Below are 14502 nucleotides of genomic sequence, written 5' to 3'. Positions count from 1 at the left end.
AAGTTTTTCTTCTTTAAATCCAAACAGACATACAAAACCAAGCAATCTCTGAATTTAAAATGCAAAGATAACAGATACTAGCCAAAACTCTCCACCCTCCCATGAGAGAGGTCCTGTACAATTGGCCTCCTGCCCATGGGCCCGCATTGACGAGGGAGTGGGTGAGCAAAGCATGCCAGGGGAAGGATAACAGGAGAGAAGGGGTGTGCCCCCCAGTCACTTCACCGGTTCACCAACAGGGCCCCTCCTGTGCGGCACCAGCGGAGATTCCCCCCTTGCCCACTGCCCCCTCTCAGGCATCCATACCCCCTCAGGGAACGTCGGTGGGATCTCGGGCCGGTGGTGGCAGGGACCTTCCTGCGTGAAGCCTCGACCCCCCCCCCCCTCCGAATGGCGACGCCCGGCACCACCTGCAGCGTAGTTTCAACCAGCTTCAGGACCGCTTGGAGGGGCACCGTAACGCACTTCCCCACCAGCAGGTTGCGGGAGGTCCACAAAGCGGCCTTCACACAGTTCAGAGTGAGCCAGAGCATCTCAAAGACTTTAGCTGGTAACTTGTCTAGGCCCTGGCCCACCCCGAGTACCGCTGATCGGCACTGTTGTGGGTGGACCTCCCCTGCTGGTAGGCTTGGGCATTTTAGGGGGCCGATCATGGCCCACAGGTCCCTTGCCACACTGTACTCCCAAAACACGTGCAGCATGGTCTCTGGCTGGCTGCAGCCCGACCGTGGGCACACTGACGTTGCACCCATGCCCCGGGAGTGCATCACCGCCCTAACCGAGAGAATCTCATGGGCCACCATCCAGGAAAGGTCCTTGTGCCGGTTCTGAAGAGCTGGGTGAGCCACATTCCTCCACACTATACGAGCCTCCTTCTCCGTCATCCCTGCCACCCTGCTCACCTCCTCGCAGTCCTGCACACAAGAGACCAATGCTCTGGCGTTACATAAACCTGTACATCACATTTTTCCAAATCATGCTTGATTAAAAACTTCTTAATAAAAACATGGTGATGTGATAATTTAAAAGCTACTGGTGTTCTAAGATCTGGTCTCATGATTTTTAACTTTTGTAAATAGGCATCCATCCAAAAATACACCAAAGCCGCCGTTTTTGATCCAGACTGAGTCGTTGCGTATCTAAAATGCAATGCTATGTATTGACTTCCTAGAAACAGGTGAGGGTCTGGGAGTCCTTTCCCTCCATTTTCAGGCCTCTTCTTTAGCACATCTCGCCGCAGCCTTTCCCTTTTCGATCCCCACATGAAGTAGAACACTGCCCGATCCAGCCCTAATATAAAAGATCTTGGGGGATAAAAAACCGAACAGTGATAAAAGCAGCGGGAGTACAATTGCTTTCACAATTAAAATTTTCCCCTCCAGTGTAAGGTTGCGCAGACTCCACAGTCCCAATCTCTGCCTGACTTTTCCCAAGTGCTCCCCCCAATTTCCGCTCCCCTTCCCCTCCTTGTCGAATTTCACCCCTAAAACTGTCATCTCCGTCTCCTTAAAGTTTATCCCCAGCCCGGGCCTCTCTCCTCTCCAAGGCCCAAACAGCTGCGCTGCTGTTTTGTCCCTGTTCAACCTGGCCCCTGATGCCTGCCTAAACCAATCTGTCAGATCCATGGCCCGTTGTGCTGACAAGATATCTGTACAAAAAATGGTGACGTCATCCATATATAAGCTGCATGTCGCTGTCAGTCCTCCTGGGATTGTCAGTCCACTAATCCATTTATCCCTTCTCAAAATGTGTGCGAGCGGTTCTATGCTTGCTACAAACAAGAGCGGGGATAACAGACACCCCTGTCGGACCCCTGAGCGAATCTTTATTGCTTTTGTCAAATGCCCGTTTACCAAAACTTTGCTAAAGATATCATCATACAGCAACCCCACCCACTCTAACAACTGCCCTGGGAATCCCATCTTTTGCAGTACTTGTAACAAGTACTGGTGCGAGACCCAATCAACAGCCTTTTCAAAATCTAAATTTAACAATAACAACCGAATATTCCTGTCTCGCAAAACAGATAGTCTCGGATCAGTATTAGGCTGTCCATGATCCTCCTCCCCGGCACCGCACAAACTTGATCCAGGTGGATTACGTCCCCTAAAACCGTCGACATTCTCTGGGCCAGGATTTTGCTAAAAATTTTACAATCCACATTTAAAAGCGTAATTGGCCGCCAGTTCTTAATCTGTGTCTTATCCCCTTTCTTATATAACAAAGTTACTATCCCCATCTTAAAACTCTGGTAAAACATTAAAACCCTGAATTTCTTTAAAAAGCTCTACTAGGTCATCTTTTAAAATGTCCCAGAAGGTTTTATAAAATTTGATCGGAAGCCCGTCTTCTCCGGGGGATTTCCCCCTTTTAAAACCTTTCATTGCCATTTGTATTTCCTTCTCTGTAATATCCCCTATAAGTTGCTCTGGGTTTCCCACTTTGTGTTCTATGAAATCCAATACTTCCTTTAAAGTCTGTTCCCGTATCTGTTTTACCCCATACAGCTCTTCATAATAATTTTCCACCAATCCCAATACACCATCATCTGTGTTTTCTATTTTCCAATTCTTATCTAGCTCTTTAATCCCTCTTCCTCTTGACATTGTTTTCTTGAAGAAGTAGCGTGTGCACCGTTCCCCTTCTTCTGTCTCTTTTTCCTTGCTTCGTGCCCTGATCCCTTTACTTTTCACCTCCATAATCCCAGCCATTTCCCTCTTCACATTTTCTGTCCTCTTTAAAATCATAACCATGGTTTACCAGATTAAAATATCTCTATAGCCTTCTTTGCAGCGCCATCATGCACCTCCCTTGTTTTTTCTTTTTAATACTTCCAACCCTTCTAAAAAACATCTTGGTCCTCCCCTTTACCATCTCCCACCATTGTGCTCGTGATCCGTACAGGTCTTGGAGGGACTGCCAAAGCCTGTACTGCTCCCTGTATTCTTCCCTTATTTTCTCATCTTGCAGCAGGGAGCAGTTCAGCTTCCACAGCCCTCCCCCTATCGTCACACCTGTGGGAAAGGAGAGGGTGCAGGATAGCAGGGCGTGATCTGAAAAGAACATGGGGATTAGTCTAGCATCCAATGGCTGGCAGTCACGTGTGAGTATGTAGTCTATACGAGAGGCCCGGGACCCATCACCACTTGACCAGGTGAAGCCTTCCTCCTGTGGATGCATAGTCCGGTAGCAGTCAACTAATTTAAAATCCGTTATTATATTAGTCAACCTCTCCGATGTTTTATCTAATTTAAAACTATCTCCTAATTTTTTTCTGTCTTTTCTGGTTAAAACACAATTAAAATCCCCACCCACTATCATTGGATCCCTCCCCAGCATGTGGGGCTGCAAATCACCAAACGACTCGTATCTTTCTTCTTTTTCATTAAAACCATATACATGTAAAACTTTAAAATCCCTCCCTAAAAAATACAAATTGGCTAAAATGGCCCGCCCATCCCTCACCACTGTGCAGTCCTTCACCACAATCCTAGGGTTTTTGATTAAAATAGCGACACCATCAGCCTTGTTGTAGTGCAACCCGCTCCAGAGGGAGGGACCCGCAGCCCAGCGCTGCTCCCACTCTGTAAGATTTTAGAAAGGGGATTGCACACTCTTGTAATAAAAAAAACATCTGCATTTACTGTTGCTAAAAATGATAGAATACTCTGTGCTCTTAGGGGTGCCCTCACACTTCTCACATTTATGGTGGTGATTGTGAGAGACATGAGCACATTTTAAAGGAGGAAAAACCCCAACATCCTGGACATACAAATATAATACATTTTAGCACAATAAAATCCATTAAAACTAGTCGTCCTCATCAATTCCCAAGACCACCTCCATTTTTTCCTACTAGGGTGGAAGAAGTCCAGGACTGTGGTGTACTCTACCTCGATTCGGTCGGGGGTTGAGGTTCTCTCTCTCCCTGGTAGGTGCAGGAAGGAGACCTCATTGGGTGAGCCGCCCGGCCAACAAGGGTCTGACCTCTCCGATGGAGGGGTGTCCTCGTCCGCCACAGCTCGCTGTTTCTTCTCCATCTAATCTGCCAAAGGAGATTCCGCTGACCTTTTCCCTACCTGTGCGCTTGGGAGCCAGGTGTCCAGCTCACACTCTAATCCTTGTATACTTACTTCCCCCTATTGTTTGAAGTGAAAATGAGACATTTTCCCCCTCACTTCCCCCTTCCCTGCTCTGTTCATGCTGTTCAGAATGTGGTTTTAACTCTGGGCCCTTCTGTTTGTCGGCCATTTTGTTTTTGGCCATGCTGTCCTCCGCCATTTTATCCCTTCTTGCCCCTCTGCTTGGCCCCGCCCCTTTATCCTGTTCCCCTCCCCCTCCCTCCTGTCTGTGCACGGCCGGCCCCTCTCTTACCTGTTCAGATTTTTGCTGGGCCTGGGGAGGGGCTGGAGTTGTCCCTGCTGGTTCCGCCCTTGGCTCCTCCCCTTCCTGCTTCTTCTCCCCGGCCATCTTGTCACCTTGCTCACCATGCTGGGCGGCCATCTTGGTCATTTTAAGTTTGTTGGCAAATGATTGCGGGCAGTCTCTGAAGAGGTGGTTTTCTGCTCCACAGAGATTGCACCTTCTGCCATTTGGGCATTTCTCAAAGGTGTGCCCGGTTTCTCTACACTTGCCGCAGAACACCTTCGTGCATGCCTCTGCTAGGTGCCCCATCTCCCCACACCTTCTACAAACTTTAGGCATCCCCGGATAGAAAATATATCCCCTATTTTCCCCCAAAACCATTGTCTGCGGCAAGTGCCTCATTCCCATGTACCCACTTACATCTTCCCATAGTTTTACTGGTACCCGCCAAGAGCATGTCCATATTCCGTCCTCGTCCAATTCTTTTACCGCATTTCCCGTCACTGTACAGAATCTACCCAGCTATGCACAAATGTCCTCTGAACTCACCGTCTCATTAAACATTCTGACCACCACCACCTTCTTTGTGTAGTCAGTCAATTTTTCTATCTTAAACAGTTCAAAATGTTCTTTTAATTCTTGTATCCTTGTCCAGTATGTGTTTAAAAAGGCCGCAATGCAAAAACTAATGTCAAACCCTTTGTTCTGGGGGAGCGCTATAATGCAGTTTAATTCTATTGGGCTAACCCCAAGAATCCCCTGTACATAGTTTCTAGAAAAGTCTAGCCTCGAAGGTGCTGTTATACCATCTTGTCTTGGAGTAAAAGAGAAGCGCACACTGTGGTGCCTCCTAGTGCTGGCACGGGCAGCCGACATGTTGGAGGCACCTCCACTAAAAAAGTACAATAAATAGTCCAATAGCTAAAACCAGTCTAAAAAAGTTGTAAAATAGTTCAAAACAAGTCTAAGAGCAAATTTAAGAACAAATTTTAGTTAGGCCTTACAATAAAAGGAGTCCCTAAAACAGTTCTAAAATCCACTTACCTTGTTCTTGAACTTTGAAAATAACCACACTAGCCGTGTAGAAAAAAGGTTTTCCTTTGCGGCCGTCAGTGAAAGCCTTCTGCTCCAAAGGTTGATCCCTGTCCTGCCCCTTTGATCTTAGCCAAAAGGCCGAGAAGCGATAACCTGAAATAGGCGCTGGCCTGGGCGCCGGCCTTGCCGGCACAGGCCTCCCCTCCATGGAGACAGCGCCCTTCCTTCCGGCCTTACGCTCACCCTTCCCTTCCCACCGTGCCACGCCTACCCAGCAGCCCCTATGTTTATACACATTCTCATTGTACAGATTGTTGCGGCCCTGCCCGGAGGCAGAGCGCTCCAAAAAATCAATTTGACTCTGACGTTCCCCTCCACGGAAATCTTTAGTAAAAGGCGAAAGATTTGTGCGTGAATGAAGAGAAACCTGAGCTATAGCCATGTAGGCTCAGGCGTCCTGCTACGCCAACCTAAAGCCTAGCTCGTTTGTTTGCGGTAACAAGGGAGGAGCCTGCGGGGCTGTGGCTTGTTAGCAACATCAGGCAGGCAGGGCTGGCAGGCTATAATGTAGAGAGAGAGAGAGAGGAAAAAACAGTAACAATTAAAAAAAAAAAAAAACGGAGGGAAAACTGCAAACCGCCGAAAGGGGAGTGGCCTCCGCTCGCACTGCATTTGTGACCAGCTGACAAGGCAGTGAGAGAGCCAGAGACCACTCACTCCCATTCATTCTTACTTATTTTGGCTTTTTTAAGGAGTGAGCGCTTTTGGCTGCTTTGTTTTATTTATTCACACAGACAGACAGACAGACAAATCAACCAACAAATAAATAAATAAATAAAACTTATATTATACAAACAACAAATAAAATTCTATATATATATATATATATATATATATATATATATTACAAATTCTTTAACAGGCTGATCATACCATACAACCAGCAACAAACTCTTTCTTTTCCACACGTTTAGGAAGGTGCACCATTCCTGGAGGTACTGCAATACCAGGTCGATGCGTGGGGCGAACGGGGCAAGCCCGTTTCGCCTCCCTGTTCTAAAAATGCATTTAATATGAAGTCCTCATATAGCGGACGTATCAGATATTAAACTGATAACAGATTTTTTTTTTGTCAAAGTTTATTGATTCTTTACACCAATAAATACAATGTCACATTGTGTTTAAAATGCAGCATTTACATTTAGATAAGAGTGGATAAAACATAGCAATTATGCACTTAAAAACCATGCAGTCTTTTCACTTTTAAAAGCCACATTCTTACATTTGTAAAAGTAGTATGTTAAAAGGTTCGTTATAAATACATGTTTAAATACACTTAAAATGTCCGAGACAATTTCATAGCATTTCAACAGTACTTAATAAAACCCTACAATGTTACACTCACTACTTTTTTACATTTATATTTTTTCCTTTCCAGATACATCGTAACCAGAGGTGGAAAGAGTACTGAAAAATTGTAATTGAGTAAAAGTATAATTACTTTGCCTAAAATCTACTCAGAGTAAAAGTAAAATTACCCATCTCTAAATTTACTCGAGTAAAAGTACAAAATTACTTCATTTAAAATGTAATTTGAGTAAAAGTTAGTTACTTTCAGTTATTTAATGCATGGATGAATCATGAACCAAATTCAGCAAAAGTTGTTTTAATCGATTTCAAAGTGTATTTAAGTGCACATCCACACTTGCAAAAAGATCAGCTGGGCTCAGGAACATACTTCCTCACAGCACAAGGACACAACCTGTACCATAAAGTGCAAACAATTTTCAGTCCTGTTGTCCAACGGACAACACTATGATAAGAATAAAGAAATTTAAATTACAAATTATTCAAAAAACAAAATGCACACAAAATTAAGTGCCCACAAGATGCCACAAATCAAACTAAAATGCAACAAGATTCCACTACTCACAATAAAATGCCCACAGGATCCCACATCAAAAATTAAAAAATGCTCATAGGATCCCACAATTTAAAAGTGCTCACAGGATCCAACTATTCAAAATATAATGCCCACCGGATCCCACTATTCACAATGAAATGCCCACAGGTTGCCACAACTCAAAACAAAATATGAAATGACCACAGGATCCCACATCTCAAAATAAAACAAAATGCGCACAGGATTCAACTATTTAAAACGCTCACAGGATCCAACTATTCAAACTACAGTGCCCACAGGATTCCACTTTTCACAATAAAATGTCCACAGGATCCCACAGAACCTGATAGATAGAAGATTTAAAGATAGAACAATCTCATCCTTTTGGAAAAAAAAGTGCACCAGATTACGACCTGATTGAGACAATGGAAAGGGCGCTCACAAGGCAAGGCCACGCAATTGGCCTTCAGTTCTGGGACTCAGGAGTTTAAATTTCTGCCCGCATTTAATTTTTCACCATCAATATTTTTTTTACTCAGTAATGTGAGGGTGTTAAAATGTAGTGAAGTAAAACTACTTGGGTCAAAATGTACTCAAGTAAAAGTAAAAATTACATATTTCAAAAACTACTCAGAAAATTACAAATTACTCATAAAAAGTACTCAATTACAGTAATGTGAGTAAATGTAGTTAGTTACTTTCCACCCCTGATCGTAACCCTGTCCCCCTGCCCAAGACCACAAGGAGAGAGAGGGACAGTGCTGAAGCCGACCGGGAGGTGAGGTGCGTGCGTCCGCAGCTCCTCCCGTCCTCCGTCGAGGCCCCTTCCTGTGCGTCTCCAGAGGAAGTACCCCCAAAGCCCGCTGTCTCCTCTCAGGCGTCCGCTCCCCCTCAGGAAACGTCGGCGGGAGCCGCGGTCGGTGGTGGCAGGGACCCCCCTGCGTGTGACCTCTGCCCCCTCCTCCTGCTGGAGCGCTTCCCCACCAGCAGGTTGCGGAAGGTCCACAGTGCGGCCGTCACGCTTGTAAGGGTGACCCAGAGTGCCTTGAATTCTTCGGATGGTAACTTTTCCACACCCTGGCCCACCCTGTTTACCGCTAACCGGTAACCTTGGGGAGGACCTCCCCTGCTGGCAGGCTTGGGCATTTCAGGGGGCCGATCGCGGCCCACAGATCCCTGGCCACGCTGCACTCCCAGAGTACGTGCCGCACGGTCTCAGACTGGCCGCAGCCTGGCCGCGGGCACACTGCTGTTGCCCCCATACCCCGGGAGTGCATCACCGCCCGGACCGGGAGGACTTCATGGGCCACCAACCAGGAGAGGTCCTTCTGTTTGTTCCGAAGGGCTGGGTGTGCCACGTTTGCCCACACTCTCCGGGCCTCCGCTGTCGTCATCCCTGTCACTCTACTCACCTCCTCGCGGTCCTGGACAAAGGAGACCAGAGTTTTTGCATTAGTTAATTCCTGGATCATACACTTTTCTAAATCATATTTTATCAAAAACTTTTTAATAAAAAGGTACTCATGTGGCAGTTTAAAATACACTGGTGTTTTAAGATCTGGTTTTAAAATGCCTAATTTGTGCAGATAGGACCCCATCCAGAACCGAGCCATGATGGCCTTCTTGGTTCTGGATGGGGAAATTGCATACATTATGTGTGTTGCTACAAATTTGCTTCCTAAAAACAGGTGGGGGTCGGGGAGCCCCTTTCCTCCGTTTTCTGGTCTCTTTTTCACTGTTTCCCTCCTCAGGCGCTCCCACTTGGATCCCCACAGGAAATAAAAGATCGCTTGGTCCAGACCTAAAAAAAAAACTTCTTGGAGGACTAAAAACAGAACACAGTAATAAAAGCAAGGGTAAAATCACTGCTTTCACCACTAAAATTTTCCCCTCCAAAGTCAGTTGTCACAGTCCCCACAGTCCCAGTCTCTGCCTGACTTTCCCTAGTGTCTCTGTCCAGTTACCGCTCCCACCCCCTGCCTGGTCAAATTTCACCACTAAAATCCTAATGTTTGTGTCCTTAAAATTTACCCCTAAAACCGTCTGTACATCAGTCCATGGGCCAAAGAGCTGTGCTTCCATCTTACTGTGGTTTAGTTTGGCCCCCAAGGCCCCCCCCAAACCACTCTGTCACCTCCAGGGCCCTCTGTGCTGACACCATGTCCATACATAAAACTGTTACATCGTCCATGTATAAAGAGCACTTCACCGTCAGTCCTGCTGGCAATATCAGTCCATTAATCCATTTGTCCCTTCTCAAAATTTGCGCTAGTGGTTCTATACACATGACAAACAGGAGCGGGGATAAGGGACAACCCTGTCGTACTCATGAGCGGATAGTGATCGCTTTTGAAAGGTGCCCATTTACTATAATTCTGCTGTTTATGTCTTTGTACAACAGACCCACCCATGCTATGAACCTCCCCGGGAACCCCATCTTTCGCAGCACCTGAAACAGGTACTGGTGTGAGACCCGATCAAAGGCTTTCTCAAAATCTAAATTTAATGCTAATAGCAGAGTGTTTCTGTCTCTCACATAACAGATAGAGTCTCGAATCAGGATCAAGTTGTCTGTGATCCGCCGCCCCGGCACTGCGCAAACTTGATCCGGGTGGATTACATCTTCTAAAACTAGTGACATCCGTCGTGCTAAAAGTCTGCTAAAAAGTTTACTATCAACATTTAAAAGCGTAATGGGTCTCCAATTGCGTATGTCTGACTTGTCCCCTTTTTTATGTAACAAGGTCACTACCCCTGTCCTAAAACTGTCAGGTAAAACGTCAGAAGTCTGAAATTCAGTAAACGTACATAAAAGATCTCCTACTAAAATGTCCCAAAAGGTTTCGTAAAATTCCACGGGGAGCCCATTCTCTCCCGGGGACTTACCCCTTTTCAAACCTTTTAAAACATTCAGTAGTTCCTCTGTCGTAAAATCTTTCGTGCCCTATCGTCACACCTGTGGGGAAAGAAAGGGTGCAGGACAGTAAGGCGTGGTCCGAGAAAAACATGGGGATCAATCTAGCATCTGATGGCGGGCAGTCACGTGTGAAGATGTAGTCGATTCTGGAGGCCCGGGAACCATCACCACTCGACCAGGTGAAGCCCTCCTCCCATGGATGCATGTTCCTGTAACAGTCCACTAGTTTAAAATCAATTATCATATTTACCAATCTTCCCGATGTTTTGTCCAATTTAAAACTTCCCCACATTCCTCCTATCTTTCCTGGTTAAAACACAATTAAAATCTCTGCCCACTACTATTGGATCCCTCCCCAGCATGTGGGGCTGCAAATCCTCCAGCAACCCATATCTTTCTTCCTTCTCATTGAACCCATACACATTTAACACTAGAGCTCCTGAGAATTCAGGATTCTGAGGACATCACCCCTCCTTCTTCTCCTTCTTGCCAGCAATTAGCAAAGCCAAACATCACCCTTTATTATGTTAATTCACAGAGCAAGACTGAGGCAGCAGCCTCACCCAGAAAGTCTCTGATCACAGAGATCACAGATCACAAACAAGCAGAAACACAAATGCTTCTATCAAATGCTTCTAACACAAATATAGATAGATAGATAGAGGTAGTATAAGAAATGTACAAAGAGCAAGATTCAAGCCTGCTGTTTAGATCACAAACAAGCAGAAACACAAATGCTTCTATCAAATGCTTCTAACACAAATATAGATAGATAGATAGTATAAGAAATGTACAAAGAGCAAGATTCAAGCCTGCTGTTTAGATCACAAACAAGCAGAAACACAAATGCTTCTATCAAATGCTTCTAACACAAATATAGATAGATAGATAGTATGAGAAATGTACAGAGCAAGATTCAAGCCTGCTGTTTAGATCACAAACAAGCAGAAACACAAATGCTTCTATCAAATGCTTCTAACACAAATATATATAGATAGATAGATAGATAGATAGATAGAGAGCACATGAATTTGTTTTCCTGTCTTTTCCTCTCCTTTTCCAGCCTGCTGTTTAGATCACAACATTTATCAGTGATGCAGTGATGCAACGCGACCATGCTAATTTTCGCTAGCAATGATATGGGATTTCCTATATAACATTAGCATCAAGCTAATTGCGCCATACAATTTCTTAGCTTTTCAAACGCGAATTCAAACGCGGAAACAGAAAGTGTTTGATTACAACAAATATTATATAGTATAGTATATGAAATATACAAAGAGCAAGATTCAAACATTTTTATTTATTTTTATTGTTTGACGGGACTCATTAGAGAAACTGTCGTCTCTATGTGCGATTGAATTGTAACTTTTGAAACACGAGTCTACAAATTTTCTGCCGTTTGTTGTAGTATCGGTAACATACAGTCTGCTTGTAACTTCAACTTTTTCGTGAAGTATCACGTTTGGTGTTTTGGTCATATGAGCTTGGGGGTGAGCCAGCTTGTGCTTTGGCAGGCGTATGAGCTGGGGGTGAGCCGCTTCCACCGCATTACCAAGACAATGGGCGTTAATCCCTTCACAGCAGGGGAGTGGGCTACATGGACCCTACCAAAGCCATGTCAAGACCACAACCCCAACTTTTGTCTTGTTTTGGTCAGGAGGTTTCCCCAGTTCCCTGTTCCCATCCCTTCCTCATCAAAGCGAACTCCCAGAATCTTAATATTTGTTTTCTGCACCTTAACCTCTACCCCTTGTAATTTCTCTTCTCCCCATGGCCCAAACAGCTGTGCTACGGACTTACTCCTATTTAGTTTTGCCCTGACGCTCTTCCATACCATTCGGTGAGTTCAAAAATTTTCTGCACTGCAACTGTGCTTGTGCATAAGACATTTATGTCATCCATGTAGAGTACGCAGCGTGCTTCCTGTCCTCCACTGCCGGGTATGTTTATGCCTTGTATCCATGAGTCTTGTCTCAAAATGTGTGCAACAAACTCTTTTCCACACGTTTAGGAAGGTGCACCGTTCCTGGAGGTACTGCAATACCAGGTCGATGCGTGGGGCGAACGGGGCAAGCCCCTGTTTCGCCTCCCTGTTCTAAAAATCCATTTAATATGAAGTCCTCATATAGAGGACGTATCAGATATTAAACTGATAAGAACTGATTTTTTTTTTATTATTATTTTTTGGGTATTGTCACCATCACAATAAAAGCCATTTTACAATGAAAAAATGATATTTGTCTTCTGTTCCTTTCACAATCACTTTTGTTTTCATCCTATATGGTTTAGAGTCCTTTCACAATGTGTTTATACAATAAATATAACAATGAATTAGGGGTTTAAAAGGCTTTTTTCCATAAAAGAGCATATGAGCCACAAGTGCGCTTTCCCCCTGTCTTCTTTCATGTCTGGAGTTTGTAAGCAATACACTATGTCCCCAATATTTAAAACCCATTTACAACTTACATTCATGCAAACCATAAATATAGTTAATATAATATATGAGGTCTAAAACCTGTTGCTCCAAGTGCTTTGTCCATATCCTTCCACATTTTCCTAAAGCATTTAAAATTACACAACCAGCCCTTGCCAGTCCTCCCTGTGCCTTTAACTGTAGTCGCCGGCACTCCTTCTACCGGTAGCCTGTGCCGGGGCGGGGCGTGGTCCTGGCCGCCACTCCTTCCCGCCCCCCGACACAGACCTGTCCCCCGGCCGCTCAGCGGAGATCCTCTAAAACCACGGCACGCTGCTCCTCCATCAAACTGGGGTGCAATGGCGAGCAGCGAGGACCGTGGCGGCCCTTGATCTTCCCTAACCATTGGTCTCGGCACCCTCCTCCGAATGTCGGCGTGCTGCATAGGTTCGCTGACGGGCTTTCACCAGTTCTTTCTTGCCCCGGATTGGCAGCTCCGTCCGCTTCCCCACCAGCAGGTTTCTTGCGGCCCAGATGGCATCTTTTATGCTGTTGAGGGTGGGCCAGAGCGTCTTAACACTAGCAAGACTGAAATTTCAGGATCTCCAGGACATCACCCCTCCTTCTTGCTAGCAATTAGCCATCCTTTTATTATGCAAATGCGGAGCACTGAGGCAGCAGGTCAAACACTAATATGGCTAAAAGTACGAGGAGTTTCGCAGGCAAACCGCGCAGACCCCCGCTCTCCTTTCCACAGAAAACCAGCTTATCTGTATATCACAGCTTCAAGAAGCAATTCGAAAGTTACAACCCATGAAACTACCTTTTTTTTATAGCGCGAAGGTAATTATTCCTATGATGAATAGGAATTAATCTTTTGGTTTGAATCTCGCTAAACATTCTAACTGAAATAAATCTTCGCGATAAAGAATAAACGTTGTACTTGTAGTAGGCGTACGTGCTGTGCGATTTTCACAAGGCAAACCAGACACTGACTAGCCAATTTTGTGTTTCATACGCATTGTATGCTTACTTCATCGCACTAAAGAATAAACTACAATAATGTGCTCGTTGTAGGCATACGTGTTGTGCGATTTTCACAAGGCAAACCAGACACTGACTAGCCCATTTTATGTGTTTCAAAAACATTTCATGCTTACTTCTTCGCACTAAAGAATAAACGTTGTATTTGTAGTAGGCATACGTGTTGTGTGATTTTCACAAGGCAAACCAGACAATGACTAGCCCATTTTATATGTGTTTCATACGTATTTTACGCTTCCTTTGAAGCGCCGACCCCGCGCTGAACATTCTAACTGAAATAAATCTTCGCGCTAAAGAATAAACGTTGTACTTGTAGTAGGCGTATGTGCTAGAAGTTATTTGTTTTATACTATCCAAGTATTATCTAAAATTAAGTAAAAATCGAAATCAATCAGTACAAATTATATATATTCTATCCGTATCTAGATATTTAGACAGAATCAAACATTGTATGCATGTTATTTCTGCAATTCGTCCGTTACGAAACGGCACTAATTTACAGGTAGAGAATATATATAATTTGCACTGCTACATAGACAGGAAATGCCACAAAATAATCTCTGAAATATCATAAAAATTATATATATATTCTATCTGTATATAGATATTTAGAGAAAGTCAAATATAGGCATTGTAGCCTACATGTTATTTGTTGTTCTGCTTTTATGAAACAGCACTACTTATATAAAAATTCTAGCCATATCAATTTTGTTTTTCCACCTAATTCCAGATAATTACAGAACAATTAAATTAAATTTTAACTCAGAGACTGACTGATTATCCATTCATCTATACATCTATTCATCCATCAGATATAAAGAA

The 14502-nt window shown here is 44.4% G+C and overlaps 1 non-coding gene and 2 pseudogenes across 1 annotated transcript; all 3 read right to left on the bottom strand.

The window, feature by feature from the left end:
* Positions 1 to 5718: 5718 nt before the first annotated feature.
* On the bottom strand, positions 5719 to 5835 carry LOC143486178 (U5 spliceosomal RNA). The gene has a single exon (XR_013123175.1). It is a non-coding gene; the product is annotated as a U5 spliceosomal RNA (small nuclear RNA).
* Positions 5836 to 6373: 538 nt separating this feature from the next.
* Positions 6374 to 6543, bottom strand: LOC143486620 (U2 spliceosomal RNA; annotated as a pseudogene).
* Positions 6544 to 12233: 5690 nt separating this feature from the next.
* Positions 12234 to 12439, bottom strand: LOC143486595 (U2 spliceosomal RNA; annotated as a pseudogene).
* Positions 12440 to 14502: the final 2063 nt, after the last annotated feature.

Source organism: Brachyhypopomus gauderio, unplaced genomic scaffold (genome assembly GCF_052324685.1).
Source record: "Brachyhypopomus gauderio isolate BG-103 unplaced genomic scaffold, BGAUD_0.2 sc44, whole genome shotgun sequence".
Lineage (NCBI taxonomy): Eukaryota > Metazoa > Chordata > Actinopteri > Gymnotiformes > Hypopomidae > Brachyhypopomus > Brachyhypopomus gauderio.
The sequence above is the reverse complement of the archived record's forward strand: the minus strand, read 5'-3'. Positions and strand labels throughout refer to the sequence as shown.